Genomic DNA, 23,397 nt, shown 5'->3' with positions numbered 1-23,397 from the left:
AATTGGACATGAAAATGGATTGTTCTGCTGATATCAGAAATCATTTTAAGAGAGGATGCTGTTAGTGTGCAGGTTGCGGCAGGCTGGCGTTAAGACTGATGTGGTTTACCATTCACCTTCAGTGGCAGAGAGAAAAAACACTTCTATTGGCTTCTCTTTTGTTCATAGTGAGGATGTGGAACTCATTTCACACTAATATGTCTTCATTTTCATATGAAGTGCAAACTCACAAATCACTGAGGTACCACTCCGTTAAGCAGCACAAAACTCTAATTTCCAATCTGGGCCCACAGTAAAAGATAAGTTTTTTAATGGAGAGAATGTCATGCCCGGTGGCTTCCACCCATCTACAACTCATTTACGCCAGTGCCTCTGCCGTGCTTGTTAAAGCTCACACTCTCCTTGCATAGCAAAACCTGCCTCCTTCCATGCTGCAATTACAAGTCAATATATTCAGTCCTGACTCTCCGAGGGCTGTTTCTCTTCCTGTGGGCTCTGGGCTCTGTGGTTGCCTTTGAACATTTCTTTTTTTTTTTTTTTTTTTCTTTTTTTTTTTCGTTTTTTTTAAACTATGTTGCTCAGCAGCAGTGGCTTGCCATACAGAAAGTTGATGAGCCCAAGGCTGCTGGTTAGGCCTCCTGCTGTCAACCTGCTGATTCTCCTCTACAAGGCCCTGGGGCGACTACTTTATAAGAGGAGGAGGAAGCACCTTTAACCCTGTTTAGCTCTCCCCAGCAACAACCACTGCTGCCACCTCAGAACCTTCATGTTTGAGCAGGCTTGTGAAAAGATAGTGGCCATGGTTCAATTTAATGAAGAGCAGTGTCCCATTATGACTCTTTGGTGTCAACAGGCTGCAGCCCCCCAGCGGAAAGCAGCTGAGGTTAAACAATATTCCTTTTCTTTGCTGGTTTTCCTCCTCCTCCATCTGTCCTCCCGTGACACTGTATCATTCCCCACATCAGTCAGCCATCACACAGCTTGAATGGACTTCAGAAAATGCTGCACAATAAACTGCATACATTAGTATGCCACAATACTGGGTCCCACAATTAATAATCAAAGAATATCAGCAATTTGGTAATGTTGAACTGCCACATTTCTGCTGTGGCCGTAAATAGTTGCTATGTTGATATAAATTGTTTAAAGTGTAATAATAATTCTCTTTCTCCAAATTCTCCAAACTAATACTATAACTAATAATATTTTATACTCTCATAATGTTTTTTTTTTTCTTTTTCCTATTTATTGTGTTTAGTTTTTTTTGATGGGTCTTTTTTTTAAAAAAAATATACAGTGCATGTGTGTGCACATGTTTGTGTATGCTTGTGTGTGTACTGTGTTTTACTGCCTCAGGAGATAGACCAAATTTTGCTGTACAGCTGTGCAATGACAATAAAGAACATTCTCTTCTAGTCTGTTCTGATGGACAAGTGACTTGAAGGTCGCTGTTTTGAACCCCAGGGCCAACTTGTAAAATGTGTTTGAGGACAGTGTATGAGTGATTGCTGTTGAGGCCCCTGTTGAGGCGCCTGTGAGCATTGTGGGCGTTGAATCCTCTGCTCAGTGGTCAGTGGTGTAAGGCTGTGGTCATACTGGGCAGTTCTCAGTGCGAATGTGTGCAGCTGTATGATTGTGAAGCAGTTCCCATTCCCTGGATAGACTGCGATGAGCGCTTGAGCAACCTGATTTTATTTTTTACTAAGGAATAAAGAAAATTTAATGGAGGGTGTCAGCCGTCACTCATGTTGCCTCCTCATGTTAATGAGACGTTTTTTTATGGATAAATCATCTTCCCGCTCCGTAGCAGCAGTCTCAGTATGTGTTTGCAGGAAGTGAAGCTGCTCCTCCATGCCTTATCAGTCTACTTGTTTGTTTGGTACTGGTGTGATGTGTAGCATTTTAACATCAATAAATCATTACCACATTAACTCTGAGACATTAGTGTAATTACCACAAACAAATGAGACTATTGCGGAGAGCCTTGGCAGTCTCTGCACTGCATTTGAAATTGTGTGCCACCAGGTTGGATTCCACAGGAAATGCACCACATTGCTTCAGGGCACAAGAAACAAGTAATATACAACTTTATTCCAGTTTTACTTTACTAACTGCAGACTTATAGCTGCTCGTTGCATCAAAAGGCACATCAGCTGGAATTGGCTGTTTTCATCTCCTCTCCCTCGTCTTGTTTTTCAAAAAAAATGGATGCTGACCAACATCAGACAGGCATATGGGTGTTAAGTAGCAACATCCTCTTTGTGACAGGAAGCAACAAAGCACCAGGATTAATGGGAATGTGGCCCTCACTTGGAGAGACAGAAAGTGCCAGGCATGTCACCTTTAAATCACAACAACACACCAGTCACATTATCACCCAGTCAAACTCTGCATGATCGTGTAAGACGCGTGCTTATGCAAGTGCACTGATGTATGTGTCTGTCTTTCTCACATACGTGTTTCTGATAATTCTTTTTCTGTGGGTTCTGTCTTCCTGTTTTTTCTTCTTTTCTTTTTTCTTTTTGTCTCTGCATGTGTGTCTTTCTGTTTCTCTTTGTTTTTCATTCTCTCTCTCTCTCTCTGTCCGCAGGGGAGGTGTGTTATCACAGTGCAGCTCTGTGATGAAGAGCTGGCTCAGGATGAGGAGGGCGTGGACTATTTCCTGCTGTTTGCTGGCAGCACCCAGAGGCACCTCACCAGCACCTTAAGGAGCAGCCATGACACCCTGCAGGCGCTGTGTCCTGGTAAGCTTCCCACCCACAATCCTTTGCAGCTTGTTTGTCTGGCACCTCCAGGGGACCTGTGGGACGGGAGCTCCACCTACAGTGATTAATTTATGAAAAAAAAAAACAAAACAAAACAGTTTTTAATTCTGCCTGCTCATGTTCATCACTTTCAGTGGTCTCATATCCACTACATATAGTTAAGATTTATTTAACCAGGTTAGTCCCACTGAAATTAATAAGCTGTTCTCTCAAGGACACCTGCCTGTGAAAGCAGCATCATGACAAATAAGAGTTTGGCACCAACAACATACAATCATATATAAAGTCAGAATACAGTAAAATAATACAGTTAAGCTCAAAATAAGATCAAAATAATTGGAAAGTTTAATTCAAGTTCAAGTTTATTGTCAGCTTGAACTTGAACTTGATTTCACTTTCCATTTATTTCAAATCAAATCAGTTCTTCTCAGTTAAATCGAAATCTTCTGTTTAGTGGCATTATTTGCTGTAACCCAAAATTCCCATTAAAGGATGTGCTCACTCAACAGGATGCAAGACTTTATGGACTGTTCAAAAACGTTCATTTTATTTTCAAAGAGGATAGTGTTATTTTGCCTTCCCACCACACAAAAAAGCCCTACATGATAGTCCGCATCACATGTTAGCAGGAGTTCAGTCATTTTTATGAAATGCCAGTGCTGTCCTAGTCTTTTTACTCGTCTGTTGCTGTGGTGAAACAAAAATTACCTCTCTAGAGCATGGCTCGCTCAGTACTGCACTTCAAGAAAATCCATTCACATTTCAGGTATTTAGCCAATGCTTTTCAAGAGGGCCCTCCAGCAAGGTTAAGAGTAGAGAAGGCTTAATTTTTTATTAAAAGTCACCTATAGTAAGGAGGTCAAGGGTCAGACATCACTGCACCCAGAAATCCACCCCCATACCTTAGGAGATATATTAATACCACATAATTCATAGAGTGTAAACTAAGGTGACAGGTAGATGGGATGTCTTGTCACTGTGTCCCTTGTGCTTTTCAGACTGGAAGGAAGAGGGTAGAACATGCTAAACAGCATTATCTTGTTAAGAGCTTGGCTGGCTCTGGCCCACTAACAGATTAGTTCTCCTTCACTGCTCTCGCCTTCAGGCCTTACAGAGCCGCAAAGTTGGGTTGTGAATGACCAGAAGGTGGCTGGTTTGAAACCCCAGGCCATGGAAACTAAACTAGTAGCACTTTCCCTTTGCTCATCCACAACTGCCGCAGTGGAGTTAGTCAGTGGGCAAAGGTGGACGGCTGTGGTTAAAGTAGGCAGCTCCCAGTGGCTGACATTAAAAAAAAGTTTGGTTGTAAAACCACCAAACAGCACTCAAACCCAGTACATGACTGGCAGAGAAGGAGATGAACGAAAAAAGAATGGCTGGTAAGGGAATTAAGGTAGATTTTTAGGTTGAATAATTGGATGCTGAGTCTGTATTTAAATACTGAGACAATGCCTGACTCCCTGACAGTGACATGAATTTTGTCTGGAGGCAGAGGCTCTGCCCTAGCTGGTTTCTTTCTTTGAGAAGAATGACAAACAGTCCTGCATCCACAGAGTATGGCCAGCCTTACGGGGAGGAAGTAAATTGGTGAAATATTGAGGCGTAACGCCGTGTAATAACTTGCAAATTAGGAGCAGGGAATTCGTCATCACTGCATGTATTTACAAGGCAGCAGTGCAAAGCCTTAATTCCCTGTTAGTTGTGTTTTGTCTCTGGATATGCTGTCTATGCGGACTGCAGCCGTCTCTGGCCATTCATCTTTCATGGCATGGCTAAATAGTAATTTTCACAAACTTTAACTGATAACTAATTGCTCTCGTTATGCTGAAGCATCATTGTTAACATCTTTGATGGTCCAATATAATTTTAAACTTCACCAAATAGGCACTAATGAGATTAACATAACATACATAGTTTTAATCATTATTAAGGAGAGATGTTGGCCTAAATTAAGTCAGCAGTGCAAGTCCTCCATTTATTAATGTTTTACTATTTTATTTCATATTTTATTTTACCTGTATCACTGTTGCTTATAGATACTTTTGTTTTCTTAAACCATGACCTGACGTCATGAAGTATGAGTTTAATATACTCCCAGGTCATCTTGACAGATTACATGCATTGCTATTTTTTCTTTGAAGATGAGAGTGAAACCCTTTGTAAAGGTCATGCTCAATCTTTGCGGGGAGGTGATAAATTGTCACTAGAGATGGTGAAGATTAGAATGTGGGTTTGGAAATCTCCACTCTGCGTTGGTTTTTGTACTATATGAGTGTTGTGTGAGCATTGCCTTGCTGATGGTAGTCATGCACATTACCGGTAAGTAACACTTAGGCTTTCAGTCTTGCTTTGTATCACAGGTCATGGTGTGCCTTTGCTGTACCACAAGTGCAGTTTTTTTCCAATAGAGACATCTGTGTTGTTTTTGGTCAAAAGCTCCTTATTGAAGCTAACTGCTCTGTAGAAAGAACACTGGCTGATACTACTACTGATGATATGCTTTCAAAAGCCCCTTTTTGACCAAAGCAACTTTCCCCAGGGACAAGGAACCTTTTGAGGACCTGTCTGTGTTACGACTGTGGGGACCAGGGTCTAAATTTAGTTCCGGGTACATTTTCTTTACCCCCCGAAAAGTCCCTGCTTAGGGGGGTGGTACTTGCAAAATCTGTTTTTCCACCCAAACAACTTGGGTAAAGTCTTACCAGGGCAGCTTTTTAAGGAACGGAAAAGTTTTTTTCAGCCCATTGCTGTCTGTTTCCACCGCTGTCTAAAGACCCATGAAGATCAGGCAAATTGGTCCATTGATGTATGAAACAGTGACGTTTTACCCATCTTTTATTTATTTATTTATTTTACAGTCATGAAGCATCAGGCAATGAACCTATTTTTTATTTAACCTGCCTGTCACAAACTGCCCCTGGACAGTCAGTTTTATAAACAGCAACATCCAACCACCAGCTATCAGGCCAAGACATAAAACCCAGGTTTCATGATGATTTATTTTTCCACAGTGCATTTTCTTTTGATTTGAGAGTGTTTTCAGGATTTGGTGTCATGGATAGTGCATAGTTCTTCAGCTCTCAACCATCAGCCAGTTATGCTTTACACATCACTTTAAGTCCTTCTTGAACAGAAATGAACAAGTATGGACTTGTCACTCTTGTTTTGAAATGTGCCCTGCATAGTTGGATACAGTGCAAACTCATTTCACTTGCTTATGGATAACATTATGCAGAAGGATGCAGAATGGCTAATGCTGGACTTGGAAATCTATCAGATCACTGCTCGGACATAATAGGTTTATTATAAGTGACTTATCTTTAGATATATGTTTCTCCTTGTTTTTTTCATTTGCATAAATTCCTAATGTCACATGTATGCATACTGGATCTGACTACATTGCTCTGTACAGTGCTGTCATATTGTTTCCTTGTCTGCTGCAGCTTGTGGTTGGATCTTTAACCTAAAATGTACAGCTTTTTGACTTGAGGCAGTGAAGTGTATAGTTGCTCCTGCTCTCTCACCCTCAGCCGGGCAAGTTCTTGCTCCAACACTCGTCCCTCATTTGGATGGGCTGTCCAGTGAACTATCTGGGATAATCGAGCATTGCCAGCTTGCTACGTGGAAAACTGAGTGAAGTGGCTAGCAGAAGACAAGCCAGCTCTGTGTCACTTTTCAGACATTTTGTCTCCTTCAGATAGCACCAGTGTGGAAAAGCAGGGTCAGTGCTCATGTTTATGAACAAAGCTCATCTGTCTCACATTAGGTTTGTTTTGGCTTTCCTCCATTGTTGTTTGTGTGACTTCCTTGTGCCGTGGCCAAAAACCTCACCTTAATAGCCACAGCCAGCTCAATACTTGACACGCCAGTACGACACACCCACAACACAGATTTTACAATGCCGCAAAACGTGACGCCCCAAAAAGAAATGCAGGGATTTAGGCAGGTGCACATAGGGTCCTAGACAGATACACAGGTCTATTGATAATATATGCTTTTAATCTATTTATATTTTTATGTGAAAAAGTTGCATATAGCAGCTTTACTGCAATAAAAAAAACTCACTGATTTTGTGTCCTCCCCTGTTTGCTTCCACCTTCCTCTCCCTGGTGCTCCTCCTCCTGTTTCCCTGCAGCCCATGACTGCTGTGAAGAGGTGTGGGTCACTCTGTGTTCCATCAAACGAGGTGTCCCCGAGGCGCCCGAGGACCCAAGGGCCTGCCCTGGTCGTGTAACCCCGTTGACAGAGCATCGATTCTGCTTTGTCCAGGACCTGGCTTTTGACATGGCCCAGTTTCTGGTGAGCATCTTGTCCAGTCATTTTCATTTCTAAGTCAGCTGTAAAAAAAAAAAAAAAAAAAAAAACCCTGCAAAATAGAGACCTGTCACAGAAAGGCAGAAAGAAAAACCACAATGAAACTATTGATTGGCATGTTGTTGTTTTTTCTTCCCTGACATGACTTGCAATACTAGGTATTCTATTAAAAGATCTCTTTTCAGCACAGGTGGCCACCCCGTGGAATTAAATATTGGAATTTTCTGCACAAGGGAGGACAAGGAGATAATGTCACAGTGGTTTTGACGTATGAAAACGTATGAAGCATTTTCAAGCAATGGAAAAAAAATGGAATCATGCAGAAACATCTGTTGTGTACATGTCTCGTGCTTCATAGCGCATATCTACTCAGCATATTGTTTGTTTTTGTCAATATCATGCTGCTCTGCAACAAACTTAGCATGGATGGAAATGTGGGAATGTGCCTTCCTACGCCAACATCTTACATTTTAGGCATTTAGTTAATGCGCTTATCCAGAGCGCCTTAAAATGAGTGAATCCAGTAGACTAAGCCTCAGTTCCTCTTCTCTAAAACTTGACTCATCCTTGTAATCACTTGCCACCCAGGTAAGCACGGCGGGGCGGGCCGACGGCTTGGAGGGCGCGCTGCTGCTGGATGAGTGTCAGATTCCCCTGCAGGAGTGTGAACGTCTGGATGAGAGTCTGGCGCTGGCCCTCGACCACCTCAAACTGCCTCCAGGATGGAGCTTACTGGGGAACAAAAAGAACAACAGCACTGGTGAGACTGGAGGGCTGGGGGCTACCTGCATACTTCACAGTTCACATCATGCTCACTTTATTGTTTAGGCACAGTTCAGTTTCCGGGTGTCTGGTGTTACTGATGCAGGGAGATACTAGCACAGCACTACAACACATACTGATGCACTACGGATCAACCCCCCTCAATTTGTTTGTTTGTTTGTCGTGCAATATCTCAGACAGCGCCGATCGAATGTGGTGAAACTTGAAGGAATGTGTTCTTGACATTTTCAAAAGGCTCAGCAGAGTTTGCCTCACTGAACAGCAACAGAACTCACTCCACTGTCTTGATGGAAAACATCGATTTTTGTCAAAGATTTCATTTATTTGCAGACAACCACAAGCATCATGACTTAGATGATATACAAGGGTTATTAATCACAGCAGATCTCCCGGCGCAACTAGGATTCTTCACAGTTAGCATGTGAAAACTCACCCTAGAGAAGGATAAAAGTTTTAATTTACAAACTGATTTACATGAGCTAAACAAGATTAACTATATTAATCCTCGAGGGAGCATGGAGTTTTGCAGCTGCAAAGAATAAAGGGTAGAGATGAAAATACAACAAATAAAATACCAAAGATTCAAAATGCAGCATTGTAAGCATGTTCGTGGAAGCGATTGTGTTTGTGTGAATTTAACCGATCATAATGACTTTATTATGATGGACTGACAGTGCTGGTAACTTTAGCGTTTGCCTCCTTTGTTAATGCTTGTTGCATTGGTGCCCACCAAAAGTGTGCTACTTGTAATTACCACTAGGAGGCTGTTTGTTTGTCTGTTTGTTTGTTTGTTTTTTTTCAAGTTGGCAGCTCATATTCATGGTAAAGCCAATATTACGTAACTTGATGTAACAAGTCTGTTTATGGATATTAATCTGACTTCATGTTCAGCACCGACAGCAGAGCATGGGCTTGGCCTCCACGCGCTACAGCCAAACCAGACAGCAGTTTGAGCAGTGAGAAATGGATTTGTCAGTGCAAAGAAACATTCTTTTTGTTAAAATTACACTGCCAATTTTCTCCGGCCATTGACTCTGATGGCTTTAATCAGTTAATGCCAGCCAAACGAGCTGATTTGGATGATAAACTCTAGGAGGTAATTGCTCTCTGTAATGTGGCGTAAACAAGACTTTTGGGAGTAGTTAGAGCACTGCCTCTCCCTCTGGCTATTGTAAAGATAATAGCTTATGGTTTAACTTGAGCTTGGAAATTAAGCCAAACCAGCAGAGCCAGCAGGATTTTGAGACAGAATTGTTAAAACAGAAAATGGGTTTGGACTGAGAAGACTGAATAAATGTACACTGGAAAATCTGCGTGCTTGTTCTGATGTTTTATTTATCATTGGTTGGAGGCCTGAAAACAAAACTCATCAAATTTGCATTAATACAAATCAGTAAAATGTTTGAAATATGTAGCCTTTTGTTTCTTCCTTGTGTCTGCCTGTTAGTTGATCTGAACGAAATTGGAAAAAAAGTCTTGATTTATTGGGTTTTCCTGTCAGGCGTCAATGCAAATAAATGGCATGTAGACTTTTGATATTCTCCCTGTTTCAAAATGAAATCAGCATTTCAAAGGTGACAAATGATTGGCAGCTCAAAAGTGTAACCATTTCTAGCACCTTTTAAAAGACAACAGCTAACTGAAATCCTTTTGCTGACAAAATGAGAACTTGAGCTACTGACATTTCATCAAAAATCTTCATGCATGTATACATAGTACAGCGGTTTTAATGTAAATTGCAGGTTTTTGGTTTTCATTAGTGATGGTTAGAAAAACATTCTGTTCAACAGAAACCCCCAAGATATTTTGTATGCGTGAGGCAGTAAAGACTTTCCTGCCTTTTAGGTTTGATCCACGTCACTTTAGTCAACAGAGCTCAGTGTTGCACCTCTTTGGTCATGGACACGCGCGCGCGCACACACACACACACACACACACACACACACACACACACACACACACACACAGACACACACACACACACACAGCCTCGCAAGAAGTCAGTTGTCATGTTGTTAATGTGGAAGGAGGCTTCCTGCTGTGGTGAGTGATGTGTGCTCTAATAGGCTCTGCTTCACAACATGTCACCGCTTCAATACAAGTACAGCAACGTCTAACTGCAGGGAGAGAGGAGAAGTGCACCTCTGCTCCCCATTTATCAGATCTGTAAGATGATGGATAGCAGCAGACTATAGGTGGGGGTGACGCGGCTTTATCTCAGCCATCCTTCATGCTGCTGACATGTAGCAGTCACTGATCTCGTCATACCGCACTATTTGTTGTCCTGAGGGTAATTCACTTCGCATGGCCAGCACAATACAACGGTGTATGTCATCAGCAACAGCTAACAAATTCACTTGTCTGGAATAGTAATCACCATAGTGAAAATATTAGCCTGCTTTGTTATGGTGGCAGCCTTCATGCATCTTTAGGACCTAATTTTATAGCATTCATCAAAGTAAGTAGTATCAGATTGATCTAAGTTAAACGAGGATGGGGAAAAGGGCACAAATAAATACTTATCTGAAAATATAAATTAATTTTGGTTATGATGGTAGTGATTTGCAGGACGATTTTCACTGACTGATTGAGTGTAATCAAAGCAGCAGGTGCTTCCATAAAGATTTGCTATGGCAGATAATTAATCAGTCAGCACCCCATGCTTAGGGTGTGGCATCTCTCTAACAAGATAAAATAAGATAAAGCCTCTTTGATTGCTCTGGCGGAATTTTGATTTTGTGGCAGGAAAAAGTAATAAGTTGAAGCCAACAGCAGCAGAAAATAAATAGGAATACAACAAATGGGCATTAGACACAACACACAAAAATAAAGAACATATTAACCACAAATACAAGAATGGAAAGTGTGTGTCCTCATTGCCCCAGTGTCTCTGTGCTACTGTTACAGTTACGATAGGTGTGGTTTTAACTGGCTTTGATGTTTAATGTACACTTGCACTGAACAACCATTTGCCCTTCAGAGATAAATGAATCTTGAACTTGAGAAAACACAGTGTGCAAACAGTCAAACAGTATAGCATAGGCTCCTGAGAAATAATGGGAGATGAATGACAACTATGTACTATATGAGATTAGACAAAGGTATGTGATGCATGCAAGATGACTAAAGATAAAAATTTCTTTAAAAATAAGCATGTGGTTTATATAGCAAATGAGAAAATCCTGTTGTTCTGGTGGCTCATGGTGACCCAAACATCCCATTAAGTCACTTTATGTTGGTGATTCCTGTGTTTTGGCAGATGTATCCCAGATTCCACTGAAGCTGCAGTATGGAAATGTAATTCTTGTGTTTTGCCAGCCTGGTGAAGGGGCAAGAACCACTGTTGAAACCTAGCAGCAAGGCATTTCCTGCCACTGGTTGGCATCTCACATTGCAGTGCAGCCCAACTCAGCTAACTGGAGCATTTAATTTGACCAATTAGCTTGAGGTTGGTCAGGGCACACTGGCCCAGACTGGCCAACAGTAAATGGAGTGAAACCTTTCAGCAGCAGACACAGCCAGCTCTGTGAAATGTTGCAGCAAATTAATAATAAGTTATGGATTATCATACTGCCAGAAACAAAGAGGAAAGATTTTTTTTGCGACCACTTTAATTGTTCTATGAGCATTTTCACATTTTTTCTTGGGACTTTTATAACAAAAATCAAATGGTATAGACACTGGTGGGAAAAAGTCTCCACACAGAAACTGAAAAATCTAAGAGTGAAATATAAACTGTTTCCTAAATGGCACTAAGCGAATGCTCCACCCCTAGATACATTAACATGAGCTCTTTTCCCTCACTTTTCCCTTTGGCGTAAAGCATCGTAGCCATGAGCGTGGTGTGAATGTGTTACTGATGCTGCTGTCACCTGATGCCTATGTGCCTGTCTGATGATAAATTTGATTCTGCCCTGCACAGTAATAGACTGCTCCCTCTACCAGGCTTAAACGTCTACACAAAGGTAGACAGGCTTCTTCTGGCCCACAATATCCTGACAAACTGTCCCAATCAAAGCAGAGTGTGATTCAGTTACACTGATGCTAATTCAGCTGAAAAGATCGCTGGGCTCACCAGAAGCCACTGGGCCTGGCATTAATTCTGCAGGGAGCATGAGTGACATATTTGTGTTTGCCTCTGTGTTTCCATTGTTGTCCTTGGGGATTTGCAGAAGGGACTGCCTGGAGAGTGTCATAGTGTCCTTTTAAAGTAAGACTAATATATGGGGTCGATATTGATATATATCATATTGTCTCTGATTAAAAAAAAAAAAAAAAAAGTCAGCTCTGGTTGGGTCAGTATCAACTGCCTCTTAAATGATGAATGATGACGTGTTTGTTACATAGTTGATTCTGATCATTTGTCAGTCATCAGTCATTTTGATGAGATTTTAGACTGCATGAGTGTTTCATCCTCTTTTTCTTTTATGAATATCAGCAAAAAAAACAAAAAACAAAAACAAAACATACTAGCTATTGGTTGCTTCAATGCATTGGCCTTCAAGAGCCTGTATTGCTTGATTCGTAGTGTGTGGACAGGCAGTGGGTTTTCTGGCACCATCAGTGTGTAAAGGTGTAAATTTCTGATCTACAGTGGGTCACTGTGCACCCTGCACTAGTTTAATTAGTCTGCACTGCAGCATTGCCAAGCTGCAGGAAGCAGTAGAATGTTGGCTCTCGAATTTTCATTCTTTCTGTCTTTGTTTATTTCTGCCTGTATTTCCCTCTGTATTTCTTTCTTTCTCTATTTCTTTGTGTCTTTGTGTGTTTCTGTGTCTGTCTGACAGTCTGTATTTCTGTCTGTCTGTATTCTTTTAATTGCTTACACCTTTCTATTTTCCTCCATCCCTCTCTCAGATCTGGATCCGCAGGAGACTCTGTTGCACTTTGCAGCGCGTCGTGGACTCACTCGGGTTGCGCTCTTCCTGCTGCAGCAGGCTGGAGCCAGAGAAGCTCTGCAACTGGCAAACAGACAAGGCCACACCCCCTCAGCCATCGCAGCGCTGCGAGAACACCATCACCTCCATCAGCTCCTCACACAGTAAGGACTGACCTGATCTCGTAATGATAAGCAAGGTCGTTTTAAAACACAAATAACTTTCTTTATGCGGCGCTTTGTAAAATGGAAGTTGCAACATCCTTCACAAACAGGCAATGAGAAGAAACACAATAGATGTAACAGCAATTGTGAGAAAATGAAAATAAAGTGGGATAAATTATTAGTTAAATTATGAGAAGGCCTTTTGGTACAAATGCGTTTTGAGAAGTGAATTAAAGGATGACACTGATTTAGCCAGTCTAAGCTCCTCAGGCGTGGAATTAGAGCTGAGATATCTGACTGCGTTTGTATGATGCATGCTGTTTCCACTTTTTTGATAGGATTTCTCACATAGCATTCTTAGTTTCAGTTAAAAAGGGCTTTTCCTCTTGAATACCTGCCTCCAAAGGGGCAAAGTAAGGCATTTTTCCTCCCCCTTTCTGTGACTTCAGAACAACCTCTCCTCAGGTGGAAATACCACATGTTGACTTGTCTGTTTTCAAACTGTTTCTACTGTTTGACGATGAGATTGGCTCAGAGTTTCGATGAACGTTGCCCTCTTCCCTGTACAAACAGCCAGATGTCAATATGTCGGATGGAAGATGTGGTCGCACTAGATCCTTTAGCGCAATGTTGTTTGTCTGTTATTTTCATGGAACAATAGAAATATCCGAAGAACATCACACCAAAGCCACAACGCAGCCTAGCTTAGCCCTTTTAGCTGCAGTCAGCTAGTTGAGGACAGATTGAAAGCTTGTGGGCTCCCAGTATTGTTCCATGGAAATCCAGAGAGATGGGAAACTGTTGCACAACATAAAGACTTTGTTTATGACTCCTGTGTCTGCTGGTGTGTAGTAATACCGCTTCAAAACCCTAACCCTGAGCCTGTAGGATAAACAGAGGGGGAGTATATGTTGTGATTGAGTTTGTCAGGTGTTATCCTGAAAATGCCTTTTTTTGAGTGAGTAGTAAAATGAAATTCTTCTCATCCCTCTATAGTTAAACATTAAGCTGGTAGAGAAGAAAAAAAATCTGTTTTGTGGTAAATGGACTGAGACATGGCGTTAAGTGGAAATGGACCTCATTTCTTGGTTTTAACACTGTACTTATCTACTAATGGATAGTTTTCACTTAACTCCAAATGAAGATAGTACAAGCTGAAGGACAACTACCACTTAGTGAGCCAGCTCATTGGTGAACCATGCATTTAAGTTGCTTCAGAACAGCTCGCTCTCTCTTTATGTGTTGGTAATTGCATTTCCCTCATGAAAAGTGAAGTCACTTGCAGTTTAGTGGGTGACCTCAGCCACCAGGCCTCAGAGCTAACCGCTCCACCCAGTATTACACAAGCTGATCTGCCTGGCTGGGAGGTGTCTGCCCTTTACACTGCTGTCGTTATGAACAAAACATTACACAGACTTTTACCTTCCTCGCTGAGAACAAATGCAGCAGAGGGAGTAAAGTTTGCTCAGAAATGTCACTGACATGAAGTGGTTTTGAAGTTTGCACTGTGTACACCAGCAAGCAAACTAACTTGTTTGTTCCACCAGCTACAGTGGCTTCTATACCTTAAATTTCACCAGCCACTGTAACCAGTTAACAACATTATTAGGACTAACCATAGCATCTGAGCAATGGCTGCTGCTACAGCAATGAAGGAAAAATGGAGCATTAATGTGGTGACTCTTTAAACTCCCTCCCTTTAAAGCACTTCCATACTATGTTAGCCAATTACAGCACAGAGCTCTTGGGGTGATCTAAGTGTTATTGGTGTTTTTTTTTTTTTTTTTTTTTTTTTTTTCACTCAGGGCTGGGGCGGATACAGAGAAGGACGTAGGGACAGAGACTGCTCATCGAGTCTCTGCAGATTCCAGAGTAGTGTGCCACCTACCCAGACTGAACACGCACACCCTAACACTGGGCATCTACCCTGACCGCAACCCCCCGACCCTGCAGAGGATTGTGGAGCAGCTGCAACACTTGATCTGCCATCTCCATGCCAAGGTGAGTCATGCCACCCTGCCCTTTTTCACATGGTGTCTCCACATTTCTCCTGTTGGTTTCATCCAGGAACGCTCTAACTGTTGACACTGGATCATTGTTTGCCTTTTTACTGCCCTCATTTTTTTAACCTTCAGGCTTAGTTTGCATGACTGGTGGAACACCTTGTGCAACCACAGGCAGTTGATAAGAAGTAGAGAACAGTGCTATTGGTTTCTCTGAGAGAAACGCTTTGCTCTTTCTCTCTTTTCTGTAGGGAGTTTCTACACTGGACTTGCAGTCTGAGTTTCTACACACAGCCACTGAATGCTGTGATGGTGTAGGAACAGAGACAGCTTTTTCTGAGCGACTACAACAGACAACTACAGCATCAGAGCACCTGCATTCATTGACTGAGGAGAGCCGGATAAAAAACGGGCTAGAGGACGGCAGCAGGAGCGCTGTTGGTGGTGGAGATGGTGAGGCTGGGAATGAAGAGAGAGAGTGGGAATTGTGTGTGAGTCCTTCAACCTCAGTAAAACGCCCCCCAGACCATGGCCTTGGCCCCCCAGAGGACTGGGTGTGTCTCAACCCAAACACTGAGAGAGATTACAGCCGAGAGGCGGAGGAGGAGGAAGGGAGGGAGCAGCTTGTTGTTGCTGACCAGAGTTTGACTTTATGTGATAGGAGTGAAGAGGCACAGAGTGAGACAGAAGGGGAGAGACTTGCTGTGGGAACACCACCAACAGCAGCCTGTGGTAAACAGACAGAGGAAACTGATAGAGGAGACGCTGTAATCCGGGAAGGACAGGAGGCCACAGAGGGGAAGGAAAGAGCCCAACAGGAAGCAGAGGAGAGCACTGCCAGGAGGGAGGAGGAGAAGGAGGAGGAGAAGAAGAAGGAGGGGATCAATTTAGAGTCTAAGGATCCAACAGCGCACAGCGGAAACACAACGGTTTCAGCCATGGGCCAATCACAATCATTAGAGAATTCAGAGGAATCGGACACTTCTGATTCAGACATGAAAGACTGTTCCCAGGAAGTTGGTGATTTAGAGGAGGAGATGCGTTACAACCAGGAACACTGTGACAGGATCTCTTTAGACAGGGAGAAACCAGAGAGTGAAGGGTTAATGGACCCTACTTCAACACCGGAGGACCTCCCTAACCGTTCACTGATAGAGTGCGATGATGTAATGCAGGAGGAGCCGTCTGAATCTGCTGGTCAATGTCCCGTGATAGTGGGCCTCCACAAGGGGGAACCTCCATTGGACATAAACAGCTTGGAACAAAACCAGGAAACAGCTGTTAGGGATTACTCTACAGTGCAACAGTGGGACTTGGCTGATGGCTGCAGTTATTTAGCTCCAGAAACTGAATGCCATTTTGGGGACTGTACTGGAGCAGATAGTGATAAAGAGTTAGATAGATCAGTGTCAACCAGTATAGACGAACAGGCTACAGTACCTCGAGCTGATATAGGAAGTGCCAGTTTGCCTTTGAATGAGCCTGACAACCTTGAAGAAACATATGTGCAAAATACAGCAGATTTTCAGACAGCTGGTAACTCTGTCGGCAATAAAGGGACATATCTTCTCGACTCTGAGGCATCATCTGAAATAATGCCGAGCTCAGGTAAGGGATATGCTGACTCGGACTCAGGGACTACTCAAGGCTTCTCCAGCGATGAGGAGGACAGTTTCCGATCTGTCGGAAGCTCCACAACAGAAATATTCCAGTCAACCCAGGAACCTGACAGACCCAACATGGAGGAGCAGGACCCGGTTAAAACCAATACAGAGGAGCTGGTCTCAGTTGGAAACAAAATGGCTGAACAAGATGACATGAAGCCTGGTGAAAGCAATGAACACTTGCTGGCTGTGGCCCCCGGGCTCCCTTCGGACCACAGCACTGTCAGTATACTGACAGTGACTGACTGCGGGCAGGCTGGCAGTGAGCCTGAATCACAACTGTCACCCAGCCTCCATACAATAGAGCCTTTGAGTCTTGAGGGGACAGGGGAGAAACTGGCTCCAGAAATTTCCAAAGAGGATATGTCACTGGGCCTGGTGTTGTCAGAGAGCGGGGACAGGCCAACGGTGAAGGTCGCTGAGAGTCAGTGTGAAACTGCAGAGGACAACAACTCTAAACTGAATCTAGAGACTGTAGAAGAGCATTCAGAGTCAGAGGTCACTGACGGGGTCTTATTTGAACTGAAGCCATCTGTTGCAGAAGGGACAGAGATTACTGGCTCAGCTGAAGAAGACACTCGGCCCACAGAGACCAGTAATAATCTTGAGGAGGTTTCAGCAGAGGACAGTGGAGAGACGGACCTGCAGCTGGTGCCGCAGCAGCTGGGAGGGGAAAATTCAGAGATGACAGCAAATGAGAGGTCAATTGAAACTGATGCTGATGAGGGTTTAAGACATTCAACCATTCAGATCACTATGTTGTCATCAGAAGACATTACTTCAGATAGTGCAGATGTCATTGGTGCAGGAACTGAGCCACTTCCTGCTGGTGGAGCATTCAGTGAACCTCCTACTGAGGAGGTGTTTTCTTCAGAGGAGGTGACAGAGAGTCCAAGGTTGCCGGACGTGATGGATGGAGCCTCATACTGCCACCCCAGTCCTATCCAAGGTGGGAAAACATTGATTGAATTTATTTCAGTGTGATTTATTTAAGCCTTAGACTTCCATATACCATCTTACACCATTTTCCTAACTCAGATATCATACAAAATATGCTGCTTGTAGACAGTTTGCCACATGCAGTTTACCTTTTCAGAAATACATCTCAAGTTATTTATAATCATCTAAAATTGAATTTCATCCTCAGTTTCTCCCAAATCACATAAAAGACAGATTCACTCCTGTCAAGGCTAATGGCACTAGCTCTCTATAGCTAAAGGCAGTGTAGTTCACTTTAATTATGCTTGGAGAGGTTTTGTGTCACTTTCAGTTGTGACATATTTCTTTCCCTGACAAGACAATATACAGATATGTTTTGCTTTGCCTTTTTGCTCTTTTGACACGAGGTGACAAAATGTTCTCCTAATGAGGCTTTGGCGACAGGATGTGTTAGGATGTGAGAATCGCATAATAATTGTGCCACAGTGGTGCATGCTGGGACACAGGAATAAATCGTGCCATGTTATGTAACATGAAATACTGAGCCAGTTTGTCTTTGATACCTTAAGCCATGGATAGTCTGACAACATTTGCTTTAATATTCATATGTTGTTTTTTCTCTATCTCTCTCACACATGCATGCACACAAGCACAAAAATGCTTTGTGGCCAGCAGGCACAGTCACATTACCAGTGCATGTGGACCTAGTGTCAAGTCACAGTTTAGAGGGTTGGGTTCACTAAAACAGAAACACACGCACACGCATGCGCACACACACACCCCCGCACGTTCGCATGCATACACAATGCAGAAAGTGAGACCTATAGAGTTTTAAGCTGCCTATATGAGGTCTCTGCTCTTATAAATGAACTTCCAGTGCTCCTCTGCCTGCAATTTTCACTCATCAAGAATAATTGTACTGGACCCAAGTCCAATAAAGAAAGGTCAAGAGTAAGATTGGTGTTGTGCGTCACATAGAGAATAGGGCGTCATTATGAAAGGGGATATATTTACAGTCTGACTGTAGCCTAGCAACAGGTTACCTCATTAGGCACTAGGTCATAGAAAAAATCAATTGAAAAGTCAGTTTTTGTGATTTTGTAAATCGCTGATTCCTACAAAAAAAAAAAGAAAAGAAAAGAAAAACAGAATTTGTAACTCTGCTCCTATATCTTGTCCCTATCATTCCTATCAGAGAGGATTTTTCTTCCCTCTTTACTTCATTGATCAGCGGATATTTACTCACATAAGCTGAGCAAGCTTTATTTTTTAATCTGTCAAGGATTAGGAGTCAGAATTCTACCCTCACTGGACCCATTTGTCTCTTTTTGTTATCATGCTATAATGTCATTCATTTCATTTCAAAATTTAATGTTCTTTGAGGAAACTTCCAGGCATATTTTGAATATAAAACATACCTATTGCATCATATACTACAGGCAAAGCTTGTCTGCAGTGAGGTATAAATTCGTCCTGAGTTAAGGTGCTAACACTTGTTATTGCTTCTCATTGATGGGGGGTGGGGCTTGCCCTTCACTAACTATATTTTGTTGTGCACATTTCTCCAGAGATGGATGTTGGCGTGTCAGAAGACCTCAGGGATGGTCCAAGGGAGGATGAAGATGGTCCAGAGGAGGAGGAAGACTCTTCCATGGTAAGCTTCAGAACTTTAAAACCCCTCACCCCTCATAAAGCCATTTGCACAAAAGGATTTTGCACATGAGAAACCAGCTGACCTCATTTCCTTATCTACATCTTGTGTAGAGAATGTGTCACCGTAGCATAGCTGATTAGAATTCTGTACAATGTTGAGTTCGTGTTTCTGTGAGGCTAGAATGTGTTGTTGATCCCGCTGGAGGTATTATGGGTTTAATTTTAACTAATCATCTGTTATGGAAGGAGTCAACTCGATAAACCCAACGATATACCTGCTTGAACCTTCATTCCTTTAACATTTGCATACTAGATTTCAAGAGAGAGTGACATCACATCATTTGGAATTGGTGAAACACATGTTGTTTTGTCATTACTCAGGATAGATGACTTTTCTGTTTTGCCTCAACGCAGTCATGAAAAATTCAGTATAATATTTCAGCCTGCAAGGGCTTCTGACAAATCATATAAGCCTGTTGCTGGCAAAGATATTCCATTTTGATTTGTTCCTGTAGAGTTCAAGTAAAAGATTGAGCTCCTGCTTATTATCAGTATCACAGAAGTGAAATATTGCTGATTGCCTTGATGTAAGTGAGCAAAAGAAGATACATCATTTTACCACTGTGGGGAGAAACAGTGTGATGTCTCAGATGAATTGACTTCTTATGTTGGTTGGATATAATGTTGGTGGTGCAGGAATTTAAAGTTATTCTTGTGTTACCCAGATGGCTTAATTTAAATATAAAACATACACTGAGCAAACATGTGCCATCATGGCAGGCTGGTGGCTCAGTGGTTAGAAAGACTACTAAAGCATAACGATCTGCAAAGGACACACGTCATTGCATTTTAGGCTGTGGGATCAGGGAAGGAAGTGCTACCAAAGAGCTTGATATGTTGCACAGTGATCTCCACAGCATCAGAAGATTTGAAGGCTGTCTTGAACATCTTTATCCTTTAAGAAAGAAAAACTGCTGTCTTTTTTTGATCACAAAATAGTTTTTTTTTTTTTTTTTTGTTGTTGATTAGTGCAGCCGTAAAATCAGCAGGCTTGTATAATGTTGGAAGTGTCCCGTGGGAAGGTCCTTACCTTGTGCACAGGATAAGAGCAGTACCTAAGATCAAAGGAGCTTTACTGTCTGACCTTCTCCTGTGGGAGGACACTGTCATGTTATTGTATTATGTTGCTGGTTTCCTGCAGTCCATTCACTCTCAGCTCAGCCACTGAGCACATGGATGTGATCTTCACTAGACGAGGCCTTACTCTAAATGTTGCTGACTGACAGATTCCTCAGCAGCCATAGACTTGAGTGGCTTTGCTTATTCCTGGGTTGTGGTCTAGGTTAGTGGCTTGTTCTGAATGCCAGATGTTAGTCTGCAGGAAATACAGACAGTCTGCAGGACAGGGGGTCGCCAGCAGAGGGCAATATGCCCTTAATGCCTTCACTGGTGCTTCCCTCTTCAACGGAGGGAGATATAATGACCTGCCATTTGAGCCTGTTGAAATATCTTGTAATTGCTATGATCAGGAGCAATTCTGGAGCCATGCTGGTGTTGAAGATACTGCAGTTGGAGTTGAGGTGAGGAATGGTCTTGTCTTATACAGGACACACATCTAAAGCCCAGTTTATTTTATTTTTAGATTAAAAATACATAGAATCAAAGTGACTACATATGCTGAAAACAATCACGCAACAGTCTGTAAAAATCAGTTTTAAGAAGTGATTTGAGGATGATACTGAATTAGCAAGCGTAATACAGTGTCAATGCAAGTGCTTATCTGTGCAGATGAGATGAAAATTAGTTTAATATATCACAACCAACAAACAGTAAGGACAGCAGACTGGATAGACCAGATAACAGAATGTAAATGACAGCAGAAACAGGATGGCTTAACTAGAACAAGTATATGCATGAAGTGGCAAGTAAGGTTAAATATATAATGAGGAGCGTATCCGTGTTTGGAGAGGATGTAAGCCAGTAGAGATGATCTCTTGCTCTTCTGCAAGTTAGCTGTTGCATCACATACTGTACACCAGCAGAAAAACCAACCATGACCCCACAGTACTCTCAGCTGCCATGTGTAAATCTAGATTGTATCATATAGTAAGACTTAAATAAGAAGTCACAAGTTAAAGCCGTGTGTGTGTGTGTGTGTGTGTGTGTGTTTCCAGAGGAAAATGTGGAAGTGTTACTCTGACTCTGGAGGTCAGAACAAAGAGGGAGGGGCGAGCTATGTGAACAGGAAGCTGTGTGTGTGTGTGTGTGTGTGTGTGTGTGTGTGTGTGTGTGTATTGCTTGGTATATGTGTACCATATGTTCCTGATGTATGTGTCATTTTTTGTGCAAGTGCTTTTATGAGAGAGAGAAAGTGAGAGAAAGAAAAGGAGAGAAGGCGGACTATGCAGGGTTGCTTTGACAGCACTGTAACAGTGTCTTTCCTCTCATGCCAATAAAACATACATGAACCCAGAGAGAGAGAGGGGGGGGGCAGACAGACAGACAGAGAGAGAGAGAGAGAGAGAGACAGACAGACAGAGAAAGACAGACAGACAGAGAAAGACAGACAGACAGAGAGAGACACAGAGAGAGAGAGAGAAAGACAGACAGACAGAGAGAGACAGAGAGAGAGACAGAGAGAGAGACAGAGAACAGACAGAGAGAGAGAGAGAGAGAGAGAGAGAGAGAGAAAGAGAGAGAGAGGGACAGAGAGAGGACACAGAGGGACAGAGAGACTGACAGAGAGAGAGACAGACAAAGAGAGAGAGAGACAGAGGTAGTTATGTCCTGTGTGAGAGTATGTTGTTTAGTCAGTAGTTCAGGCCATGTGACTGAGCAACTCTGCAGCTTCCCCCTTTTAATATGAATGCTTACACATGTATGTGTGTGCTTTATAGGTTTTTCCCTTTTTAGAAATATGGAAAGAAGGTGCAATATAAGCTGGCAAGTTGTTGGGCCAGTTCATGGGCTTCATACTCAGATACAGGATACTTGATTATTGATCGGAAACTATGTTACCAAAAGGGTACAGAACATTTGACAAGGTATTTGGTGTGAAAACAGGCACTGTAGCATTGTACATATTCACCAATGAAAACTATAAGGGCATATCAAACTCCAATTCTCTCTCTCTCTCTCTCTCTCTCTCTCTCTCTCTCTCTCTCTCTCTCTCTCACTCTCTCTTTCACTCTCTCTTTCTCTCTCTCTTTCTCTCTCTCTAGTCACCACTTTGGTGCGTTTGGTTCAGCAGCGTGAGTGTCTCCCTGATTTTAGAAAAACCTGGTCCTCTGTGCAGGTTTGGTGGGTGGAGTCAGGCTGAGGCTGAAGCATGGCTGGATTTGGTAGGCGGGCTTTAGATGGGATGGATTGTTTTGTTTGAGGCTGTCAGGATTCACTTCCCCGACAGGCATCAGACAGAAGTCAGAGGTCGACTCCGGAAGGGACTAACGTGAACCTGGATGCATCTAAATCTCAACCAGGTGACTCCAGGGATGTAAGTTTAATTTGGAAAGTAGTGGGGACACCAAATTGGCAGGGCTTCTGGGATCTCCCTAGAAGAAGAATAGAAGAAAAAAAGAAAAACAGAGAAATAATTAAATAATATTTTCAGCAGTTTTTGCAACTGTACACAATATTTTGATTATTTAGTGTCCTTGAACAGATATCTTAAACATGTAAGATAGACATGTTCTGCTTAACTAACATGAAATAAATTATATCATTCATATCATTTATTATTTACCACAAAAACATGCTACTTAAAAACAAGAAGCTGCAAGAGATTCAATCAAACAATAAAATGAAGTAACATTGTACTATTGTTATCCATGCAAACAGTATCTGAACAAGCTGGATAGCAGTCTGTCAGCTCCGGAACAAATTCACCCTGCAGCTCACACTGAAAACTTTTAGCTTGGCTTGTGCTATTCCACTCAGGTAAGACTACTACACATCCACATGCTACTCCTACAGTGCTCCAAGTTGGTAAGCTTGACTAGGCTCTTGGCACTGTTGACACCATGTTACATTTTAAATTAAATCTGCCAGACCATTTTATTTTATCTGATAAGCGCAATGCTTAACAGCCTGTCTGTTTGTGCAGCTTCCTTTTCCCACAGCAGCCATCCTCAGAGGTGAACCATCACCATGTGTGTTTTTGCTTTTAGACAAGTTAGAGTGTGAGCGAGTTAACCTTTGAGTGGGTGAACACATTTAAAATTATCTTAATTTATGCT

General features: G+C 42.3%; 1 pseudogene; it reads left to right on the top strand.

Moving 5' to 3' along the window:
• Window positions 1-23,397, top strand: part of LOC115357002 (A-kinase anchor protein 13-like) — a 115,343-nt pseudogene that overhangs the window by 20,480 nt on the left and 71,466 nt on the right.

Source organism: Myripristis murdjan, chromosome 3 (assembly GCF_902150065.1).
Source record: "Myripristis murdjan chromosome 3, fMyrMur1.1, whole genome shotgun sequence".
NCBI lineage: Eukaryota > Metazoa > Chordata > Actinopteri > Holocentriformes > Holocentridae > Myripristis > Myripristis murdjan.
The sequence above is the reverse complement of the archived record's forward strand: the minus strand, read 5'-3'. Positions and strand labels throughout refer to the sequence as shown.